This window comes from Podarcis pityusensis (assembly GCF_964106645.2).
Source record: "Podarcis pityusensis genome assembly, chromosome: 3".
Taxonomy (NCBI): Eukaryota; Metazoa; Chordata; class Lepidosauria; order Squamata; family Lacertidae; genus Podarcis; species Podarcis pityusensis.
Window position 1 is genome coordinate 24,038,855 of NC_138026.1, and position 24,865 is coordinate 24,063,719.

General features: G+C 42.4%; 1 protein-coding gene across 7 annotated transcripts in view; it reads right to left on the reverse strand.

Annotated features, from left to right (window-relative positions):
• The window catches only part of DLGAP2 (DLG associated protein 2), a 401,938-nt gene that overhangs the window by 293,881 nt on the left and 83,192 nt on the right, over nucleotides 1-24,865 (reverse strand). For 3 of the 7 annotated variants that reach the window (XM_080999007.1, XM_080999009.1, XM_080999006.1), the window contains exon 1: nucleotides 948-1,041. The exons of the other annotated variants lie outside the window; for them this stretch is intronic. The gene's annotated coding sequence lies outside the window, so the exon portion shown is untranslated. Of the gene's footprint in view, nucleotides 1-947; nucleotides 1,042-24,865 lie in introns of those variants that run through there. 7 annotated transcript variants of the gene reach the window in all.

Genomic DNA, 24,865 nt, shown 5'->3' on the forward strand with positions numbered 1-24,865 from the left:
AGGACCTAGTAACCTACTGTTACAACAGACCCCTTCATTCTACTCCTTCTCAAGCAATTCTTACCCAGCATGAAATCCCCTCTCTCTATAATTCATAAAGTACCAACCACATCATTATTGGAAATTCTTTTCAAGTCTTCTCTAATGATAGGGCTAGTATATTAAAGAATATATATTTTAAGCAGTGGTATCATATTCGTACAACAGCATCCCACAGCCTTTATTTCCCCCCCCCCCACCTCGATTTATCACATTTAATGCAGTTGATAAGAGGTACTACTGAATCATCTTCTGCACCCTGCATTACAAAGAACTGGCTTTTTTTATGGTGGGGCTTTTAACATTACTGTCTTCACTTCAAATGGAGGCTAATGCAGCTGAAGGTCCATAGTTTTGCTGGAAGAATATGGAAAGCAGAAAGGCATATGGCACATGCTTATTGCAAAGAGAAATACGAAACCTAACAGGAGCCCTGTCTTAGAAATTACATATTGCAAAGGTTAAACTGGAGGCTGAACTTATCCTCCCCTTCCCATGGCATCACCTGTTAAGTTCAACACTTTCCCTTAATATATGTTCTTTTCCAATCTGTTCCTGCAGCTAAAACATACCGTGCAATGCAGCAAGGTTGAAATAAAAGGAAAAAGGGGGGAAAAGAAAGCCTGATCATTTTACTTGAAGACAGTACAGCTTCATTGCTTGCATGGAAGAGGCAGGTGGTGGAGGGGGGGGGGGACATGGTGCAAAGTACTGGGGGAGGGGGAGAATGAGAAAGAGAAAGAGAGCGAGCCTCTGCTGAAAATTAATGAGCTGACAGACTAATTAAGACAGTATTCCTCACCCCTAACGCACAAACACACATCATACTTATGTGCATCACAGCATAGTATAGAATGAAAGTATGCACAGAAAGCAAGAGAGTGAGAATTGAGTCATCTCTGACTTACCGTATCCGAGGGTCTTGCTGTACTGCAGGCAGCATCCAGGCAGAGAGCGTGAAGCCTCACACAGATCAGGAAAAATATGCAATCGGTGAATGATTCAAATGCATTGTTTTTAAAAAAGGAAGGCCAGAGACTGAACTATGTATCCAAGGAAGGACCTCGTTAGTCACAGCTTTGACTAGCCTGCTACACAGCTCTGCAAAACAACTATACTGCAGCATTGTGGCAAGCATAGGATTGCAATGCATGTCCCATATATTCAAGCATAACAGAAAACATGGTCTGGAGCTTATTCTATGTGGATAAGGGGCTTTATTGCTCAGGCAGGAAAAGAAGGGCTATTTCTCCCCACCTAATCAAATCACAGGAGGTGGGGGGAATAGAAGATCTGTCTTGATTATTGTACAGCATTATTCTCCAAGATATCAATTACATAAAGCAGGTGCCTCTGCCTCCTGTTTCCCAGATAAATGCCTGTAATCTCATTTCACAAATGATCCCTATGTAGAGAGGAGCCACCTATTGTGATGATATCATTTGCTCTAGTCTCCATAAATGGGCAACTTCCTACTAAACGTCACGGCCACTGACGAAACAAAATCTTTAGAATATCTGAGTGGGCAGAGGTGGTGGATGGGGTCCATCCACTTACAGCTGCAGCTTCTTCTAGTTACTGTGATATCACTACGGATCCTACATCGTTATCAGAAGAGCAGTGCAAGGAGAAGGCGCACTGAAAAACTGCCTGAGACAGCTCCCATTGAAAAGAACAGGACAGAAACAAAAGTTGGCCTGCCTAGAGACTGGTAAGAAGGCACCCAAGAGAAACCTGCCCTTTCTGCAGTCATTGGGCATTTCAGGAAGCACTGGGGGCAACATGCCGGCTGAATGAAAGCCACACAGGAAATGTTATGGACAGTGGCTGTGTTCTTATCAGCAAATGAGCAGGACTCTGTTTCTTGTGCCTTGCCACTGCAACATGTTGACACACAATGCAGCCACCTGCAGAAATATTATGCAGCTGTTGTGTTGCCATTTATTAGTTTTTTTAAAAAAAATACTCAAAGGTATCAAAGCCATTCACTCCAATCCTCAATCCCACATCACTGCCGTGTGGGAGTGATCATTCTGTGATATTATGGCAGCGGACAAAGCTGTATTGTAACTACTGAATAAATGTGGTGTTGTTGTTTTTTAAAAAAGGGGGTATCAAAGTCATTTACATTGCAATTACCAATGGCTTTAAATTCTTATTTCAGCTAGGTCAATATTTCACAGTGCAGTCCATATGATATACAGTGGGCCACACTAACAGCATAGAGTAATTGTGAGAATTCGCTGGGTTGGACTTTCCAGAATGTTGTGAGGCTGGCTGAAAAATACAGGTGAAAGTCCCATATTGGCTGGGTGATTTTATCACATCTCCAGTGCCAAAAGAAATGCAATTTCCAAAGTATTCTGCTTGTGCAAACTAGCTGCCCTTAATTGTGACAGGTACCATGCTGCATGAATGCCACCTTTCCATTCTGGCCTTGAAAAATGTGCTTGAAACTGTAAGCACCTCCAATATTTAAAGTGAATCTAGTCCACTACAAAAGAACTGGGTTCAAATTCATGCCACACTGGGTGTTCAGTGCCTGCTTTAGAAACAGAAGTAGGATTGGGGAAGGCAAAACACCCACTTCCCAACCCCTCTACTGTTGAGAATATTTGTCTCCTTTTGTGCCTGTTCTTGGCCATTATCCCCCTCATTTGCTGCTGCTTTGATACCCAAAGCACTTCTGAGTTTTCAATAAACTTTGCTTCAGCCTTTCTGCTAAATTCAAAAGGCTAGAAAGCTATGTTTATGACTTGAAGCCCAGGTAGTTTCAGTGGCTAGGACTGCCAGGTTTCACTGCTATGCCAGCCATGGCCGTTCCTGGACTGAGATAGCTTGGCTACAGTTATCCACAGACACTCTGGTCTCTTCCAGGTTGGATTACTGTAATGCATTTTACATGGGGCTGTCCTTGAAAATGGTCAGGAAGTTGCAGCTTCTGCAATATGCAGTGCCCATGCTACTACTAGGTACCTGAGGGAACTCGAATATAACACCAATTCTGGAACAACTGCATTGATGAGCTTCTGTTTGCTACAACTTTAGGAGCTGTCACAGAGAATGCCCTCTCCTGGGCCTTCACCTAGTCAAACATCTAAGGCATACCAAGATGGACCTCTCTGACAACCATCACATCCAAAAGGATCTGCAGGCCACTTGCTGAAGCTTATGGAAGGCACTTTGCGCCACAACAAAGGACCGAGGTGTCCTCCCAAGCTACGTACACAGTCTTCTGGAGGGAGTGTAACTCCATCAAGAGCAGGCAACATGCCATCTATCCAAGTCTCAAGAACCATTCACAAACAGGGCCTCAGTCCGGAAAACCCCACTCAGCAGTTTCAGGTAAATGTTAAACAGTGTAAGGGGTAATATTGTACCCTGGGGAACCCCACATGAGGACACTACATAATGCACTACTCAGAAAAGCTCTGCTGGACAGCACAATGAGGATGCAATGGAGGCAGCAAAGTCAGCCTTCTTTGCTGCCTCCAGTGCCACGAGGCAGGCTCCATGATGAGCCCTCACCAGTGTTTTATTGCATTTGTTTGGAGTTCTCCCCCACCTGTGCTTGAGTTGCTTCCCAGCTTGTTTCCTTGCCCTAAGCTCTGGAGTTTACCAGGGAGCCAAGCGGGCTCCATGAAATGAAAGAGGGTGTTCAGGGGCAATTGTGTCAAAGGCCTGAGCCATTTGGCTGCTCCAGAAGTTGGCCAGGACTTTGACAGGAGCACCAGTCATATCCCCCAGAACCTCCATCAGCCTTTAAGGAAAGGCCATCCTGAGTTCTTTTTGATGAGGGGTGGTATATAAACAACAGCAGCAGCAACAGGAGGAGGAGGTCCCCCACCTCTGCAGATGGGAAAAGGTTCTGAAAGGCTAAATCTCAACAGCAAATGATCTGACCAGGACAGGGAACTGATATCCGATCACCCTCTTCCTGCCCTGTTGAGAAAACAAAGTCCAGAGTGTAGCCTGACACATGTGTTAGTTACATGTTGGGACAGCTCCACGGTCATCATGACAGCCATAAAGCCCTGGGCCACCCCAGAGCCAGTTGCTTTGGCATGGATCTTGAGGTCTGGGAGTCCTCAACACTGCCTTTGAGAGCAGCTCTGTCAGCTCAAGAAGGGAGATGGTGGGTGGTAAATCAGCAGAATCCCTAATCTGTCCCAATTGTCCAATGCCAGGAAAACACACTCTAAAATAATAATAATAATAATAATAATAATAATAATAATAATAATAATAATTTTTATTTATAGCCCGCCCTCCCCAGCCAATACCGGGCTCAGGGCGGCTAACACCAAATATAAAACAAGTTGATTGAAATACAACTTAAAAACAAGATTAAAATACAACATTAAAATGCAGCCTAATTTCAGCAGAAACTCAAAAACTTTTTGGGGGATGAAAACATCAAGTCTTCACCAAGGCTAAACTATCCAGACTGGTCCTACGTGGGCCAGAAAAAAAGCCAGGGAAGTCCCCAAGTAGGAGTTCTCCCCACCTTGAAAGAGAGCCTGGAGAGAGTGATGGAATCTCTATAGACCACAGGAAATCCGCCTCCCCAACCCTCAAGCCTCCTCTGATGCTGCACCGAGTACCCAGACGGGCACAACTGGGTAAGACCAACTCCACCCTGCTCACCCACCCAAGTCTCAGTGATACAGACCAGATCGGCCTCCTCATCCAAAATCATGGATCATGGATGAGAGGGGTCTTACACAGAGGCAACCTGGCATTCAGCAACAGCAGCCGCAGACTCAAGGGCTGGCTGATAGGACTAACTAGATGTTTTTAATGGCCTTATCTAGCAGGCCCTTATGTTCTTATTTCCATCCTGGATAGCTCAGTTGGTTAGAGCATGGTGCTGATAATGTCATGGTTGCAAGTTTGATCCCTGTATAGGACAACTGCATACTCCTGCATTCCAGCGGGGTGGATTGGATGTTCCTCAAGGCCCCTTCCAATTCTATAATTCTATAATCTTTATTCATAATTTTTTGAACTGATTACTTTACACAGTGATGATAATGATAATAATAAATTTATATTCTCCCCATTTTGCTGGGTTTGCCCAGCCACACTGGGCAACTTGCAACATAAAAACACAACAAAGCATCAAACATTAAAAAACAAAATATCCTATACGAGCAACAAACAAACCAATGAATCAATAGAAACCAACAACAACAAATAACAATAATATCAATAATAAACAGTTTACAGTTATACCCAAATTAAGATAACTGCCAACCCCAACTAAACATTTAACCAACGTCAACCCTACAAAAGCAAAGCAGAAGAACCAAAATTAGAACCGCTTAAAACATTGTGTATTTTGGGTCCATGGACTGCAATAAAGTCGTGTGTGTGTGTGTGTGTGTGTAAATTAAAAAAAAATACAGTGTCGTGCATTCCAAATCCTAGCATGATAGGATGGTGGATTTTTACTGTGGCCCTTATTGCTAATATATATATAAAAAAGTGAGTGCCAAGTCAAAACAAATTTATTTGATTTTTTTTAATACCATGAAGAAATATCATTTTGAGTCACTATTTCCATGAAGGCTAAATATCACACCTGTAGTCCAATAGCACACATCTCTCTAGTGTTTGGGCAATGTCAATCTGGCTGCAATGAACAAGTAGCCAATTAATTGTTTAGCTTTTATTTTTGATTTCAATATCCAAGTGCTTTTAGCTCGCTTGGACAAAGGGAAGCGAATGCTTCAGTAAATGGAAAGCGAAATGATCTTCCAAAACAAAGCCACTAAAAGAACAAACTTTACATAACAAAGCTAACAAAAATATAAGTGCACATGAATATATGAGCATGTTCACAAAATCTTCAGTTCCTTCATCTGCATGGGGTCATCTAGCAAAACGTCTAGGGAGTGGCTGGATTCATAAATCCAGGTTCTCTTTGCCTATAAAATATTGTCTTCCCTATGAAACATTTGCTCATCATTCCTACCTTGGGTTCTAATTCATTACTACATGTCTGAGTCAGGGTTTAAATGGTGGGAGGTTCAGTCTTGTTTTCTGCAATATATATAGATGCTTTCCATGTGGTCCAAAGCTATTTGCTTTGACTGGCCGGTGGAATAAGCGGCTCCATCAGCTCTAATTCAGCTCTTCCTCAAAATCATCTTGATAGAGACTCAAGCTATTGGAAGCTTTGTTTTAAAAATGTTAATCTGGGGAAGAGTTCCAAATGGGCGGTCACAGTTGCATTCTGGACAGCGTTGGCATGACCCAGTACTCTGCAGACATACCACCTGCACCTAGGTTCAAAAGTACCCTGTTTTCACTTCCTCCAACCTATGCCTGGGTGCTTCCCATATCCCCATCCAGCTCTTCCCAATGGTTCAAAACAAATTGATTTGTGTTCTGGAGCTTGGTTAACATATTAATGAGAGACTGGGAGATGATGTTGGAAGTGCACAAAGTGCCTCCATTCACCCAATAACGCCCTCCCCCACTGTCTTTGCTTTATTTAAGTCTATGGAAATAAAAGGGGGAGGATCTTTATTAAGACTATGTGAGTCTGCTGCAAGGTGCCCATTAAAAAGGTAAAGGGACCCCTGACGATTAGGTCCAGTCGTGGCTGACTCTGGGGTTGCGGTGCTCATCTCACTTTATTGGCCGAGGGAGCCAGCGTACAGCTTCCGGGTCATGTGGCCAGCATGACTAAGCCGCTTCTGGCAAACCAGAGCAGTGCACGGAAACGCCGTTTACCTTCCCGCCGGAGTGGTATCTATTTATCTACTTGCACTTTGACATGCTTTCGAACTGCTAGGTTGGCAGGAAGGGTGCCCATTAACTAGTGCTAAATTGGATCACGCTACGAATATTTTTGATAATGCCACCAGCTGGTATCAAAATGGGTACGGTACTGGGATTGCATGTGGGCATTTGAAATACAACTATATAGGGACACTGTGCCATATTATCTATGAGCCAATGTTGAGACATTTGCTATAGCTGATTGAGAGGTGTGATCATACAACTGTAAGAGCCTGGCAGGCATTCACAGGAATGTTTAATCTCCCCATCAATGTGGCAGTCACACCTGACTCTTCCTTCCCTTCCCTTTATCACTTGCAGACATGGTGCTAAGTGCCTAGTCATGGTTGGGAACTGGAATGTGTGGGTAAAACTCAGCTGGGGTCAAAAGTTATGATGGTTGGCTTCATAACTTGGAGAACGACATTTCCTTCAATGATACAGAATTAGCTTGCCCTAATTATTCCGTTCAGTAGTCTTGGGGAGCTCCTGAACTCCAGGCTGGTAGAGTGTCAAGAGGAACATTTTATTTTATTTTGAGCCCATGGGATGATAAGAGTAAATAATACGTCTATGAATGTACACTATGGTTAATGTTTTGCAGTGCAATCCTGTGCAAGTTTACCAAGCTCTGTTGAGTTCAATTAGAGTACCGTATTTTTCGCTCTATAAGACACAGCAGACCACAAGACGCACCTAGTTTTTGGAGGAGGAAAACAAGAAAAAAAATATTCTGAATCTCAGAAGCCAGAACAGCAAGAGGGATCGCTGTGCGGTGAAAGAAGCAATCCCTAATGCTGTTCTGGCTTCTGGGATAGCTGTGCAGCCTGCATTCGCTCCATAACACACACACACATTTCCCCTTACTTTTTAGGAGGGAAAAAGTGAGTCTTATAGAGCAAAAAATATGGTATTTGGTATTGCTGACATGCATCTCAACTTAAATGTTCTTTGTTTGGAAGCAGTATTACCTAGCCCAAGTGTCTTTGTTTATGTGGCAGCTGGGCTAATCTAATCTAGTTCTAGCTGGATATAAGGTGCATCTATAAACCATGAAACTAGATCTCCAAGTGTATCTTCCAGGCAAACATCTAGGTACACCAATCAGTATGTACTTTAGGTATATACTGAATGAATGTGGGGGGGATGGCCGCAGACAAATGGGTTTATGAAAGAATAATATATGCAGTGCTGCATGTACTTTGTACAATGTCCCCAGATGCCACATCGTGTCCACCCTGGTTTTAGCGGGAGGTCGGACAGAAAGATGTCCAAGGTCCATGATTCTATGATCCACTGACTTCTGTCAGGTTTTTTCTTGTCGGAACAGGACCAGAAACTGGTGCTTTGTTAAAAGTCAGACAGATTGATACTTTTGGCCATTTCCATGCTGAGTTTTGTGCAGTTACTACTAATAACATCCCTCTGGCAGACATGTCTGAGAGCTTTCTAACTGTGCAAAGAAATATAACTTGAGGGAGTCAGGTTCTGTCGAGGTCCCTTGTCAACTTTAGTGGATGCAGAAGCTCCGAATAATAATAAATGATGATGATGATGAAAGATTTGATGTTCTTGAGGATGAATTCTGTACTATATCCTACACAAAATAAACAGGTTTCAATGACTATTTTTATATATGCAGGCTCCACTATTTCTGTTGCTGTATTGCTCCATTGACTCTTAAATGCCCATGTCAGGGCCTTTGCGTATAGAGTTTACCATTATGCACAAGAGCTGCCTGAAACCTACATTCTGCTTTTTATACATTCTCCCCGTCGCTGTCAAATCCCACCACCACCAATTCCAGCAAACCGCAAAAACTGGTGTTTTATTCAGAACATAAATACACTTGCTGAGTTGTGAAGTCAACAGAACACAGAACAGCTTGAAACAAAAAAGAAAGCTACTATTCTCATATAAGCAGTAATACTGAACACAAAAGGATGGGGGGGGGGATGGGAATGCTCATTTCAATTTCATGCTCCATAAGAACCAGTGGGTAAAAATAAAGGAAGAATTAGTGTTCATAGAAAAGAAAGGGACTGCACTTGATGGTAAAACTTCTCTTTTTTTCCAACTTTTGCATGACTACTAAAATAAGAATGTGCAAAAATTCCTCTGCAAGAAAAGTATCTTCTGCAGTGGAGCAATTAGCATTTTAAAACTTTTTTACTTCACAGAAAATAATGGGAATTATTTGGACTTCAGTCCTAGCTCTGACAGTGCAATTCCATGCATGTTTGCTCAGAAGTAAGCCTCACTGTGTTTTTAAAGGGGCTTACTGCTGTGTCACTCATGCCAGGATTGTAGCCCAAATCTTCCAGTTAGTGTCGTTCTTAAAAATCATTCAATCACCTGAAAATTCCCTTCACTCTCAAGAAACTACTTAACACCTAAGGCTCAACACTGCCTATAGGAATGGAATAATAACTTTATATTTAATTGTTGAATTATTGAATTTATGTATTTAAAATTGGTTTTTTCCCTATGTTTTTATTGTAATTTTACTGGTGTTAGCTGCCCTGAGCCTGGCTCTGGCTGGGGAGGGTGAGGTATAAATTATTATTATTATTTTTATTATTTTATTATTATTATTATTATTTCCTCCACAAAGGGCCCAGGACAGCAAACACACCCACAATTTTAATTTTTTTTAAGGAAGCATTCTAAAATAGTTAAAGCATTCTGCAGTTAAAAGCATCTCATCTAGTAATTTCATGGTTGCCAGAAACAGTATCCTTCAGCCACCACATGCCTGGGTAAACAGGAAACGTTGGAGACAGACACACCTTGACAGGGAGTGCATCCCCACAGTCAGGTAATTATAAATGAAAGTTTCTACAAAACATAGGCAAATTTGGGTTGACTGTTCTTCATTCCAGTATCTGGGACATAAGCCCAGATTCACCCCTAATTCACCCTAAATGAGGGATGAGAAACTTTTATTATTATTATTTAGCCCAATGTCAGGGATTGGGCTCAAGAGGGCGAGACGGATGAGGAATGGTGGAGATCACCCTCCCCCCTTTTCCTGACACTGCAGGAGAATAATAATGCAGCATTGATTTACAGAAGGGGTTTGAGGGGGCTGAGGAAGGTCACAGCTCAGAGACAGACAAACAAAAGTGTTGGGAAGTGTTAGAAGAAGGGGGGAATTGCCACAGGGCAGCCAGCTGACACGTTGTCACTGGAGAGTATTTCTGATCCCTCTTCTCCCAGAACTCGGTGTTCATGAAGGGTACAGGAACAACAGGAACAGAGACATTTGGCCTCAAGCAGCCACCGTAAAGGAAGATACTGTTGCTAGGAAGGAAGGAAGGAAGGAAGGAAGGAAGGAAGGAGGAGCCCATTTTGGAGCAACGTCATTGTTCAAGCTTGTTGCGTTTTTTTTGTCTCTCGCTATTAGAATTGAATAAAACTCATGAAAAAGGACTCTACCTTGTTTTCTCTGCTCTTGCTACAACTGGGGAAGGAATAGCTTTCCTCAAGCCTTGGCAGAGCCTTGACACCCAACAGCCACATTCCCTTATGGGTAACCTCCTAGGTGACAGATGGTAGTGGTGGGTGATTGGCCTGTTCAAATGGGGAGTTTGGTGGGCAATCCCACCTTGCAATGCCTCCAACCGGATGAATCTCAACAGCCATCTGGGACTGAGCACTGTGACTGCTGCCCACCCGGAATCGGGTAATTGACCATTGTCAATGTTCAAGGCAATTCAATTACATTCAATTACATACAATGAGGTTACAAATCAAGGGCGATGTCTGGCCTGGGGAAAGAGGTGTAGCCAGATGTGAGTATCATGAGCTGGCAGGACAACGAGGAGGAAAAGGAAGAGGAGGATCCCAGCGAGGGGTATTGTTGGGACTGGGACACACTGGGGTAAGCTGGGGATGGGGAAGGAAAGGTTGGTATAGGAAGCTGTCACAGGGTGATGGGGGATGGCAAAGGGATGGGTGTCAATGCACAGGAACCAGAGCAGTTGGACCCAGAGCCATAGAGGCCCTGTCTCCACGAACATGGCGGGCTCTAAGCCTTAAGGAGCAGTGGGCAGGGTGCTCCAGGAGGCAGAGGAAAGCATGGGCCCACTAGCTGGCCAGGTGGGGCTCACTAGCTCTGGGAGGAGGGTGTGATTCCTCAGCTGGAGTAGGCTCAGGGCAGGTGAGGGTCACTTGGCTCATCAAGCCCAGATGCTGCAATCAGCATGCAAAGTACAAAAGGGCAGCAGAGCTGAAGCACTGTGCCTACTCAACTGCCCATGTTGATGGGCCTCAGCTTGGATGCTCCAGGATCTCTGTGGGACTGTGCTTCAGACTGGATTTAAACTCATGGATTGATCCCGGACTGGGGACTTGACAGCGGGCAGCGACTTGCTGCTAGGTAGACCAGTGATTCATGACAGTGAGCCCTGAGAGTCAGAGAGAGAGGGCTACATTCAGTTCCCAGGTCTGAGGTTGTGCAACATATAACCTTTTATCTTTATGCACTCTTGCCCTATAGGTCTGCGGAGAGATGAAAATGCTGAAACACGGTCAGGATAGCAAACATTTGGATTCTGGTAGAAGGACAGCCTTCATACAGGAAACTAAAGATATCATTGCCCTGCCCAGCCTATGCTAGACTTATTGCCTTATAAGATCAAAGGTTATATGTTGCACAATTAATTGTTAGCAGTGCACATATCATAGACAGGAGTAGTTTGAGACACAGCTACTAATTAAGCAACCAAATATTTATTAGTGATTTAACTGAAACCCTGGATAGAAATATAACAAGCAATTCAATATTCTGTAAACAAGGAAGTTACCTAAATGTAGGACATTGCTATATCTTCTCCACTTTCCTATGAGGAGCTGCAACTAATTATGCCGGATCAATAAAACAAAACACTTTCTTTCTTGAACTTCTGCAGATCATGCAAATTGCTCCCAAACTGGACCCTGCAGCAAGGGAAGAAACAAATCCAAGAAGGGAAATAGACTTTCTTTTGCAATTTTCCCAGTTATTCTGCTGTCCGTTTGTGTGGCATCTAAGGATAAAGCCATAAATCTGGGCGCACTCACACAAAATCTAAACTCTGGGCATGGGATTAACCCACCATTCAAAATGAAGATGCATCAACCTATTACATGTCTGTTGAAAACCTCACACTGCTTCATAACTGTTTGCTTTGTTATTTACAACCCCACTGAATAGGCTCACAGAGAGAATAATGCAGTGGACATATCGGCCTACTAATAAATTCCTAATGGCTATAACAGCAATGAAGTGATATGCTCTCGGATAAATTTGATTGGGCTTTGCCCAGTGAAGGCCAAGACCTATATTAGTGGTCTGAACAATATATAGAGAGAGAGGAAGGGCTGAAGCAATGCATTATTTGTAACCAGAACTGTTCACATGAGTTGGACTAAAGGACGTATGGCTATCTGAAGATTCTTAATGCCATCTTCTGTCTTCCTCAGGGACAACACACAGCACTGCAAAATGTGTCATGCGAATGATGAATGTGCAATCATAGGACTTCGGTCCTACACAATGCACAACGATTTATCAGGTTGGTTTTTTTATTGTTGTTTTTTACAGTTGCAACTGCAAATAACTCATGACTAGATCTTGTAGCTCCAGAGGTTTCAGGCAGATATTCAATCTGTGAGCTGCTTTCACAAAGCTCTGTCCAAATGAGAAAACTATATGAAGACTGCTTCTTTAGCAGTGGGAGTTCCCTGGCCCATGGTAGGGAAGCTTTTGGCTTATGTTAAACACTATACAATGCACTTCTTCCGTAATCTGGCAAAACCCAAGGCTACATGAAAGTACACAGAGTAAAGCAAGCCAAAAAAATGTCTGGACTGCTGTGTATATTTGCTATGTTCATCAGTACAGCATAATAATTATAGCACGTTATGAAACCAAGTATTTAAAGCATATTTCATGTTATTAAACAGCCATCTTATTTGGAAACCTAATGCTGAATTTACTCAAGTGAACACTTGAACAGAGTTAGGTCACAAGAGAACCAACTGTCACCAAGGTGTGGCATTCCTTCCCCACAGGTGTGTCTGGAACCTTTACTATAAAACTTTTGGCAAATGCTGAAGATCCATCTTGTTGCCGTGGCCTCAGATGTGTGTTTTTGAGACCCACCCTATTCCTGTGACTATAACTTGTTTTAACTGTTTTTACTACTGGATTTTAAATTGCTGTAACCCCCCCCCCATTGGACCTGCTGGTAAAGGCAATAACAATAACAATAACAGCACAGTATCTGAAGAGTCAAGTTAATTCATCACACGGCCTTGCCTTTTGTTGTCCTAGGAACCAACCAGAACTATATTTAGATGCCATGTGTGTTATTTCTATGCTTTCTGGAAGCAACCGCCAACTTTTTCCAACTCAAAAGCTGAGAAGGCTGTGATTAATTTGTCCCATTGTTGTTGTCTTGAAATAAAAACACATAACATGCTAATGAAAACATTTGACAATGAAATGCCCTTTTTAAAGAGGTTGTAACGCATTCCAGGCTCCTCCAGACATTTTTTATTGTGATTATTTATGTTCACAACAATATTGGGGCACAGTTATACATACTACAGCTTTTAATACTGTTTGCATCTGTAAGAAGTTTCAGGGTGGACACACTGCATTGATTGCAATTGGTGCCTGTTATGTAGCTTCCTGCTGAAATCCTAAAACTTTTTATACCAGAAATGTTCAGGGAGGGGTTTTTTTGGGGGGGAGAAAGTAGCCCACATCTGTTGTGCTTTAGTGCAAGAACAACTCTCTGGGCAATGTGGTAACATTGGGGAAGCATAACAGAACAACTAACAAAACAGAAAACAGATATAAATCCTGTATATATCCACCACTAATAAACTATTATTGCACCATTGACATATTGCAGAATACACCTGCGAAAAAGCACCACTCTGGAGTGGCATACTATGTGCATGTTATTACTCTTTGGAGACTTCCCCCCAGCAACCTCTTTAAATTACATTCTGTATCTGATTTCTATAAATGAAATGGCTTCTGGTCATTCTCTTCTCACAAAGACTACGGGCATTAGCTTTGCAATACAGGGGCTAATGTGAATAGTAAGAACAGCCTGAGCACGACTACCACAACAAAGAGAACATCATGAGAAAGTTCATGTTATAGTCTTACCTTAGCTTAATCCTATGTATAGGTTCTATAATAGAAGCCAGACTCCTCAGATACAGAACACATAGCATATTCACACAAAGGCTATTATGTTATAAATGGCATCCCTTTCAGTGTGGCCTCAGTGTGCTAAGGAGAATCCCTTGCATCCATTGAGAAACTCTCTGTACACAGCTGCAGCCATGCTGGTTCCAGCCTTTGACACCTTTGACTGGGCAATGCTAGTGAATAGGTCAACATTCCGCACAAAGAGGGATTCATTGCCATGCCTACGATTCCAGTGCCTTATGCAAAGGATATTCCTCCAGATAAACTCACAACAGATTTTGTCAAGATTGCCAAACGCTCTTATCGTGGAAGCCAACTCCTGCTTATAGGGAAGTACAGTATGTTGCACACAAGGACTGAAATGCATTGGCAAAGCTTATATATGCAAAAATCACTATGGTTACAGCCTACACTCACTAAGCTTAAAATGAAACGCTTCAGTTTGAAAAGCATTGCAATTCACCAAATGCCTCAAAATGTTCAAACACAGGCACTAAATTTTAAATGCGAGGTAAGCCCTCTGATTTAAGTCACTTATTTTTGAATTAAGCCGAAAGAGAGAGAAAGGGAGGGGAAAGAGAGAGACCAGCTATCTGTAAATATATTCTACAAGCCTATTTAAAGCCGAAAGACTAGCATTAGAAAACTTGCCGTATAAACACATCATTAGATGCAAATTTCAGCACTCAAAGGATGAACAGCTCCCAGTTACAGTCAAAGGTAGGATCTGGAATCCAGGAGGGGCGGGGAATCATACTTAACGTCAAACAGGAAACATTCGCTGTTTGTGAGTATGAATGCCAAAAGCTTGCAGCAGTCCTGAAATGCTTTCACACATGTCAATGGGAGCAAAAGATCATAGTCATTGCAAAAAACAACCATCACCTGTAAATGTTAAAATGCAAGCTTGGAAGTATTTTCCCCAATATTTTCCATAACCATCAAATGTGTCTACCCAAATTTGGCTATCCAGAGGAGTGCCCAGTGTCAGTTCAATTAGCAAGGCTTTAAATAACCACTTTTAAAAGCCACAATAAAAGATCCAGTCAAATGCCTGTTCCTTTCGCTTCCTCTCATTACCAATATTTTTTCAGCTGTGCTATTTCTTCTTCAGCCCACCAGCATCCTCACTTAATCCTAGCCAGCTCAAGCAACAATATCCACATCCCTTCCTCAGTGCCTGATCCTCTCCTCCTTATCCAAATAGTTATTTTTTAACAATTCTATAAAAGAGTAGGTTCAATATGGAATCACTAAAATTAAGCATTTTAAAACAGATTTAAATACATATCTTTTATATTCCTGTTTGTTTTCCCCACTCTGCTATTGTGGCTTTCACACACAATTTTCAAAGCATCTTAAGCATGGGGGAAGCTATGGCCCTCCAAATGTTGTTCAACTCTGCCTCCCATTATCCCCAGCAAGCATCCCCAATAGGCAGGGAAGATGGGAGTTGTAGTCCATCTATGACGAGCCGTAGGTTTGTGTAGTTTATATAAAAATAAGCAGCACATTACTGGCTCGATTTTAAACAGTGAAAAAGTGAAGCAAAGCACATTAAGATTACTATTGCCTGAGGACTTCAAAGGATGTGAGTTTAGCTAGTAGCAAGCAAGGTAGGATACAGATATACCATTGCAGTGGGAGCTCTGCATGAGCACAGAATGTAAAACGGCAGGTCTATAGAACCAAAGATGTAGGAGAGCATCAAATGGACGTGAAAAGTGGAAATATCCAAAATTCAAACTATGCTAAGGCTACTATTAGTACAGTGGTACCTCGTGTTACGTACTTAATCCGTTCCGGAGGTCCGTTCATAATAGGAAAATGCTCAAAACATGAGGCACACTTTCTCTAATGGCGCCTCCTGCTGCTGCCGCGCCACCGGAGTGCAACTTCCGCTCGCATCCCGGGGCAAAGGTCGCAACAAGGGGCATCTACTTCCGGGTTAGCGGAACCCGCAGCATTCGTAAGGGGGACGGTACGTAACACAAGGTACCACTGTAGTAGGAGTGGGGTTGGAATTCCAGTAAGAACTTGGGGGAAGAGTAAGGGCTATTTATGTATCTCATTTGGCCATCCAAAGATGTCTCTTCATAAGCACCTTAGGAGCACATAGGGGCTCCTATGAAACTTTCTGTCAGACATCATGAATGAAGAGGTGCCATCTGTGAGAACCTGCAGTACCATGGATGCTGCACCAGTACCGTGGTGGGGCACAATCATCTCCTGTGTGTTTGCCCTCATCCCTCAAATAAAACACTTAATATTTTAAGTTGCCAGGTTTTAAATAAGGTCAGTAGCACATAATTCATTCTCCTGCTGCCAATATTTCCCTAAGCTTCCTCCAAGTCCAGATTTAATATTACAGTTGAAGTGGCAAGTCAATATCTGGCTCATCAGAAAGTGCTGAGACAAAGGGAAATCGGGCTCTAAAGTTTCATCTGAAATGTATTAATATGGACAAGTGGTGATGAAATGGGAAAAGGGGGAAGGGGGAATCCTAGCAACAATTTGGCAAGGGGATATGCTGGAATGTAGGCCTGCTGTTTAACTCAGATGCTCTGGGGTGATGGGGAATAAGAGCAGTAGGTGGATGAAGGAGGACAACAGGAGAATATCTGGCATACTGAGAGCATTACTGATGTCACAGGAAGCAGATCAGCAATTCAGATGCATACAATGCAGCTGAGTAGCAAATGGAAGGAAGGGTAAAGTCTGCAAAGGAAACTATGCGGGGTTATCTAGCAAAGGCTGTGTGATTATGTTAACAGCACTTCTGTCACTCCCATACAACTGTCCAATACATTAAAACTGCTGTCATGGACCAGAATCTGTGGATGCAGAGTACTCAAGCAATAGCAGCTCTGAGAAAGAGGTGGTTTTATTCTCTGGTCCTGTTGAACTAGATCCTCCAGCACCAGATTCTGTACTCTGAACCCCAAGGGGTTATATCTGCCACTGAACATAGACGGGTGGATGCTCAGATTCCACAGAGGATCAGGAAAGTCCTGAGGGGCATTCCGTGCGCACATGCCCAGATCTCAAAACCTCACTGCCTAGAAGAAGCCAGTGCTTGCATAAAAGGGCACTGGACTTTTAACTGGCCAGGTTCAGTACTCAGAAGGTGTCGCTTTAGTCTTCACTCTCTAAAACAGACTATGATGCTTTGGCAGTTGCTCCCAGCTAATGATGCAGCAACCTCTTCCCTTTCTCATAGCTGCAAGATGGCTGCCCACAGTCCTGGGTTCCAGCCACTTGAACCTGAACTGGCACCGCTGAACTTGCTCAGGGTCTAGACCTTGTCAGAGAACCAAATTGGCTCTGGAATCCCAAGTATTCCTTTCTCCAGCTTGCTTGGACTGTCACCTCCTCTTGGTGGTAAAAATATTGTGATAGACCATACCAGCTGGCTTTGCACACCTACCAGGCAAATTCTTTCGGTGAGAATTAAAGCTGGACCGTATAGGTCCCCTCCTGCATTCAATCATCCCTTGTGAAGGGAGAAAATATTTGATGACTTCCAGGGTTGGCTGCATTGTACAAATATATTCTTTCTTTCTTTCTTTTAAATAATAACAATGCCTTGCCACTACTTTGAACAGCAGTTTGACTGCTCTCAGCAGCCTGGTTGTTTTCCTGGGACAAGATGCCCCTGGGAACAATGTTATAAACTTCAGCCCAGCACTTAAAAAAAAAAATGTAGGTTGCATCTCAGTATTTTAAATATTCAATCAATATTTTAAATTGAAGACTTGAGTCAGGTGAGAATTCAAGAGCATTGTGCACATGACAGCTACTAAAACCAGGGAACATATGCCAAAATCCATTTATTAGAACAACTTGGCCTTCAGAGATGGGGCATGACTTTGAAGGGTGGAAAGCTTGAAAAGCAAACTTCATTCTGCTTAAAAACTCTGGTGCATTTTCAGTCAGGTCCAGGCCAGTCTGAACTGGACCTACCTAATTCTCTGGCAAGAACTGCTGACCATGCAGTTAAGCACATTAACTGTAGGCTCTCAGCAAAATGCAACAAATTGTGGGCTGATGCTCATTTGCATATCTGCAGTCTCTCAGTGAAGAACCTTCCAGTCTGTGCACTGGCTCCACATGCCAGGCTGGGCACTGGGCAGCATAGGAGGCTTCCTGTTTCAGCTGTGCTTTGCTTGAGCTCTCTCTACTCTTGCTCTTTCATCCTGACTCCTGCCTTGTTCTACTGGCACTGCCTCCTAGTTCATCCTCTGATCTCATTTTCTGTTTGGCTGCTGTGCACCATCTTGGACACCTTTTGGACAAAGGGTGGTATATAAATAAACAGTAAAATAAAATAAATGCATGCACAGAAGCACTATCCACTTATTCACTCACACATTTCCACTCATGCGAAAGGGCAGAGGTGTGTATGGTGGTTCCCAGCTTTTCTTTTGGTACGAGGAGCTCAGTATAATGCACATTAGAAACATACAGAGAGATGAGAAATAAACACATAGAAAGGAATCTTGGGGCACATTGTAGATTAGCAGATTCATTGTGCCATAAGCTTTTGTGGACTAGATCCACAAAAGGAGATATGAGTGAACCTGGCTAAAATACCCTGGAGTAGGGTTACCAGATGTCCCTGTTTCCCAGGGACAGTTCCCAGATTTGCGAATAAGTCCCCAGACAAATTCCATCCCTGGAATGTCCCCGGATTTCATCTAATGTCCCCGGGAAATGAAGCAGTGGCAGTCTCAGCAGCCCGGAGCAGTTGGCTCTGGCTGGCTTCAGGAGCTGTTTGGAAGTCCCCATATGATGGTTGTGCAGGGGCTCTAAGATGCAGCTTCTGGGCTGCCTCCACCTTCCCTGACCCCAGCAACTAAGCTGTGAAGGGAGGCTTCATGCTGTCTATCAGAGCTTGTGTGCAAGCAGAAGGGGGAAGGGATCTCTCCGTTAGCCAACAGGAAGCCTCCCTTACCAGCTGAGGGATCCCGGCCCCTTCCAACTTGCACACAAGTAAAGTTGTGATGGGGCTGGTCCGAAAGGCATCACTGCAGCATCAACGTCCCGAACGTGTAGTATTTATATTTATTTAAAATGTCCCCGGATTCATTGGAAAAAATCTGGTAACCTTACCCTGGAGTGGTCTTTCTGTTCAAATGAAGCTGAATGAATTATTGTATGCCTTCTCTAAGAGGTTCCTGTGTAAAATGGAAAAAAATATGAAGCCGGGGCTTCATTGTGGTTTGCTATGTTCTTGGCAATCTGTTCCCATGACTTTCTTCTTTGCAGGGGAAAATGGCAGTTATTAAACCAGGATGTTACAGACAACAAAGATGATACATCTGATCAAGCATCTTGTGACATGCTACAGCTTGTTAGACACATCAGATTGTACTCCATTTACATGAAGTTGCAATACCACACAAGGCTGAAGCTGCTGACTATGTTTTGTTTGTTTTTTAAGGATGCGGGAGTTTGGTAATGAACATAGCACTTGACTCAGTCATCAGCAGATCTGAAGAAACAGCAGATCTGATGAAGAAACTGGTGGGTTTGTAAGGCATAAGACCATGGGGGGGAGAGATTGTACCTACAGGAAGGGGACAGGGAATAAAGGTAGCATTGTATTTTCATCAGCAGATAGGTGGTGATATTTGGCAGGAAAACAGTGTGAAGAAGAGGGTGAATCAGTCTTCCCACATGCTATAGCCTGCTCCCCTTCAAACTGCAGTGCCATCAGCTGCATTTATAAAATGAAAAGTATGCTTTTCAAATATATTGAACAGCAAAGTAAGTAAGAAGGAAAGTGCAAGGGAATGAAAGGGAGGGGGCTGAAGAACCAAAACAAAAGGACAGAATGTGATTGGTTAGAAAACTCCAGTCATACTTCACGTTCGAAAGGATAAATGAAATGCATGGATCTAGGGAGAACGATGGTCTCTCTAAGGGATTTGCTGACCATGCAACATGTTGCAGAGTTTGAATCCTAAAGCAAACGTGGATGTCTTTCAGAGTTCAGTTTAGGAAGTGTTCAGTTTAGGATATGTAAACAAAATACTATCCATGCCAAAGGAAAATATTAGTGGGAGGCACTGTGGGTTAAACCACAGAGCCTAGGACTTGCCGATCAGAAGGTTGGTGGTTCGAATCCCCGTGACAGGGTGAGCTCCCGTTGTTTGGTCCCTGCTCCTGCCAACTTAGCAGTTCAAAAGTGCGTCAAAGTGCAAGTAGATAAATAGATACCGCTCCGGCGGGAAGGTAAATGCCGTTTCCATGTGCTGCTCTGGTTCGCCAGAAGCGGCTTAGTCATGCTGGCCAGATGACCCGGAAGCTGTACGCTGGCTCCCTCGGCCAATAAAGCGAGATGAGCACCGCAACCCCAGAGTCGGTCACGACTGGACCTAATGGCCAGGGGTCCCTTTACCTTTTATACCCACAACTGACTCTGCCTGCAGAGCCCAGACAGGAGCTTCCTTTCTATGCCAGTCACCAAGCCTGTACTTTCCCAATGGCTAAACCAATCCCCACCCCAAAGAACATTACACCTGACATGCTGTATCAGAGCAAAGGTTCTTCTAGTTCAGCTTTCTGTTTCCAGTGGCAGCTAAAATGCTAGGCTGGCCTCCAGACTGGCTATAAGGATGGAAATAAATTACGGGCAAACTGTAAGCTCTAATGCCCTACACTTTGATGGAAAAAGAAAGAATAAAATAAATAGCTTTTATACCTTTCAGCCACAGACTTGGCAACAATACAGAGAGGAAAAAATAGAACACCGTAAGTTTACAGTTTAATACTAACATTGCGCTGAAAAGATAAACACCACCTCATTGTTTTGCTTTGGCACAACCATCAGAAATCGAGGAAAAGAGAACAGGGGCCTTTTGGAGTCTTGGCAAAATAGGGCATTGAAGTGATTTGGAGTCCTATTTTGTGGCAATTCCCTGAAGACCACTACATTTTTCATTCAACAAAGCATCTCTCAACATGATTTTGTTATAACTCAAGTGGATAGCTCCACCTAGAGGGCAAATTTCCCTCTAACCAAATTTAAGCATAAATGCATATAAACAGGAAAACAGTCATTCCAAGCAGAAGTGTTTCTCAGGCATCTTTAGAAATGTTCAGGGACTGAACCAGCAATATTTTATGTGCATGTACTGAGCCACTGAGCTACAGCCTAATACTTTAAAACTGAATTTCCGTCCTCTTCTGTATTCTATGACATTTGTGCACAGAGAATAGATCAAAGAATAAATACAGAAAGGTTCTTTTTTTATATAATAATATTTATTAGTAGTTTTCAGAATTATAAGAAGAAAAACATTAAAAAACAACACTATAATAGACAAAAAGAAAAGAAAAACACAAAAACCAATACAACAATACAACAAAAAAATAAAAAGAAAAAAGAAAACAACACAAATCCCAACTTACATATCTAAAACTTCCATTTGCTTGTTTCATTGACTTCCTCACACCTCCCTTTTTGTATTCTAGTTTAATTAGTTATTTCAGCAAATTCTTTCCATCTTTCTCAATTTTTGTTAAAAAATTCATCCTAACCTAATTTAATCTAATAATTAACTCAACAAATCCTTTCCATCTTTCCCCATATTCTATTATTCACATTACCTTAATTAATTTAACCTTATCTTACCCTAAAACACCTTAAAGCTTGAATCTTAGTTATCAAATATACATTACTCCTGATATCATTTCTGCTAAAGTCATATAGTTTCATTCCAACATTTTCCCTAATATTCATTAATTTTTAGCCAAATCCCCAATTAGAAAATTTTCTTTATAAATTTTCTTCCAATCTCCATCCAACGTCCCTTCTTCCTGGTCTCGGATCGTGTCAGTCCTTACTGTCCATTCCATCTAGTCCATCAACCTGGAAGCCTTATGTCTGAGGCCCTTAAGTCTCTTCCATGTCCCTTCTGCAATTCCTCTTCTTGTTGTTTATACTTGCCCTTTTCCTTGTCTTTTGTTGGTCTCTTTCTTAGTTTCTTTCCTTTCTCATTGAGGGGTAGGCCTCTGGGGGGTTCCAAGCCAGAATTGTCTCCATCTCCCTTCATCAAACCCGCCCATTCCCCACAGTCCCACTCCCCACAATCCTCAATATAGTCCAAAAAATATTTAAAAGCATATTCCAAGGTCTCTCCAACGTTGGGAACCTCCTCAACTCCAGACTCCCCTGGTCCACTCCAACTTCAATCTTCAATGACAGCGGCTCATACTCCTGTAGGGCATCGGGACTCTCCATTTGTATTATTTGGGGTGCAACCGCATCCTCCTCCATTATCTTCTGCACTTGCCCAGTCAGTACAAATTCATGAGTTGGTCCCTGGATAATTTCTGTATCAATATTCCCTGTTTGCCCACAGTTATTAACTGCAACAGTCAAATCCATTTTCTCATTCATCAAGTCCATCTTCTCATGCATCTGTTCCAGCAGGGCACTTGTCTTACATAAGGCAAGCACCCAGTCTTCTTTCCAACTCATCTTTAGTCAAGGTCAGAAAAGCCTGTTCCCACGGTCTTAATCTCACATCTGTTGAGCCCTCAAGTGTACTGCAGCAACAATTTGACAAGCTCCCTCTAGAGGAGGCAATTTCTATTTGTATCCTTTTTTTTTTTTTTTTGGCAAGTCCAACAAAGGAAAATTACTTTCATTTTTCAGATATTTTTCAGATATTTTGTTTCTTTAGGATGCAAAAGGCAACATTGGAATCAGCTTGTTTCTCTTCTTTAGCTATCTGTCAAAATATCCCATTCACAGTCAATGAACCTCTCCAACAATTTCTGTCTCTGACACCCCGTTCCCAGGTTAGAGACGGTGGAAACTTATCCTTCTTCACTCCCTCTCCTGCTAGGGTTGAACAAAGTTCCCCCCCCTTTTCTCCTGCTTCCAAGGGGGTTTCAGTAATTCTAAATGAATTGCTTCGTTACCAAATTAAGAAATTTCTTGATCCAATTTTCCGTTTCTACTCACGGGTACTTATTTTAAATCCAATTGTCGACAGGAAAAAGTCAGCGCTCTCCGGCAATGGCTGTGCGGCTTCACTCCGTGAAAGTAGCAGTCAGTTCGCAGCACCGCGCTTCTCACCCCACTTCGCTCCGGAGCCCCTAAATGGGATTCCCTGCGAGTAGGGGGGCGCTCCTGGTGCCCTGCCGAACCCCACGTTCCCAGGCTTCCTCCGCCTGGGATTTCTAGCGGGTCCCCACCTTCGCCGCGGCGGGAAGACCCAGTTTCCACGGAGCCCGTTCCTCCAGACGGAGGAACTCCGCCATTCACTGATGGCGCTGACCCGGAAGTCTAAATACAGAAAGGTTCTTAACATGATTTAGCCAGGAAATAAATAGCACAGTTCATAGAAAATGAAAAAGCAGCTCCACTGTATGATTTTTTAAAATGGCCATAAACACATCACAATATGTCCTATTCAGGTGTAGTCTTAAACAAGGAATGGGAAACAGGGGGTGAGCATGAAAAGAGTATGGGCTCCTATTTTGTTCTTTTGTGTGTTTAACACAAAGGTCTGTGGATAGTTTCTAAGCATATTCCATTAAGTGTGCTTAGAAACCTCCCTGAGGTAAGAAATGAAATGCTGATTAAATCATGTGTTTCAGTCATGGGAATGCTTCTAAATGTGTTCAATCAAACATGCATACCTTCTGCAGGCATTCATGCTAAACCTTCTCCTAAAGATGAGCTTGCATGTTTGAGATATGGGAGCAAAAACTCAATATGGAGGCCAAATGGCCGAAATATTGGGAAATTCTGGATCAAGATGGAGACAGAATAAAATTGCAGAGCTTTGAAAAATTGAAAAATAAAGTGCGAGATTGGCTCCATTATTATCAAATAATGGAGGCATACAATTTGGACAAAAAAGTTGGTTTCCAGGTGGAAAAATCAAAATTGGAAACAGAATTGTTAGATTCCAAAATTAAGAATTTCTCAAAAATGTATAACTTGCTGTTGAAATGGAACACTCAGGATGAAACGGTGAAATCAGCTATGATTAAATGGGCACAAGATGTTGGACATAACATAATGATGGCTGACTGGGAACAGTTATGGACCACAGGTATGAAATTTACGGCATGTAATGCCCTAAGAGAAAACTTAATGAAAATGATTTATAGGTGGTACATGACACCAGTCAAGCTTGCAAAAATTTACCATTTGCCCGACAATAAATGTTGGAAATGTAGCGAGACTGAAGGCACATTCTTTCACCTTTGGTGGACATGTCATCGCAAAATATTGGAAGACACAAGATTTACCCACCCGGGAAGAATGGCAGATGAAGTTGATGGACTATATGGAACTGGCGGAAATGACTGGCAGAATCCGAGACCAGGGAGAAGAGTCAGTGGAAGAAGACTGGAAAAAATTTAAAGACTATTTACAGAAATACTGTAAAAATTAATGAATGTTAGAAAAATGTTGGAATGATGTTATATGGCTTTAGTAGAAATGTTATAAGGAATTAAGTATAAATAGATTAATAGAGTATTAAAGGAAAAAATAAGGTTAGAATGAGTTAAGATAATTATAGGAAAGAAAACAGAGGAAGATGGAAAGGAATTGCTGAAATAATTAACAGAAGTGGAATACAAAAAGGGAGGTGTGAGGAGGTCGTGGAAATAAGTGAATGAATGATGGGATAATGAAATTGTTTGATTTATTTTATTGTTTTTGTTTTGCTTTGTTAGTTTAATGTATTGCATTGTGTCGTCTTTTTAGTGTTTAAATTTTTGGAAAAGTAATAAATATTATTTTTTTAAAAAAGAGAGAGAGATGGGAGCAAAATCTTGAGTGTCTTCCCCTCC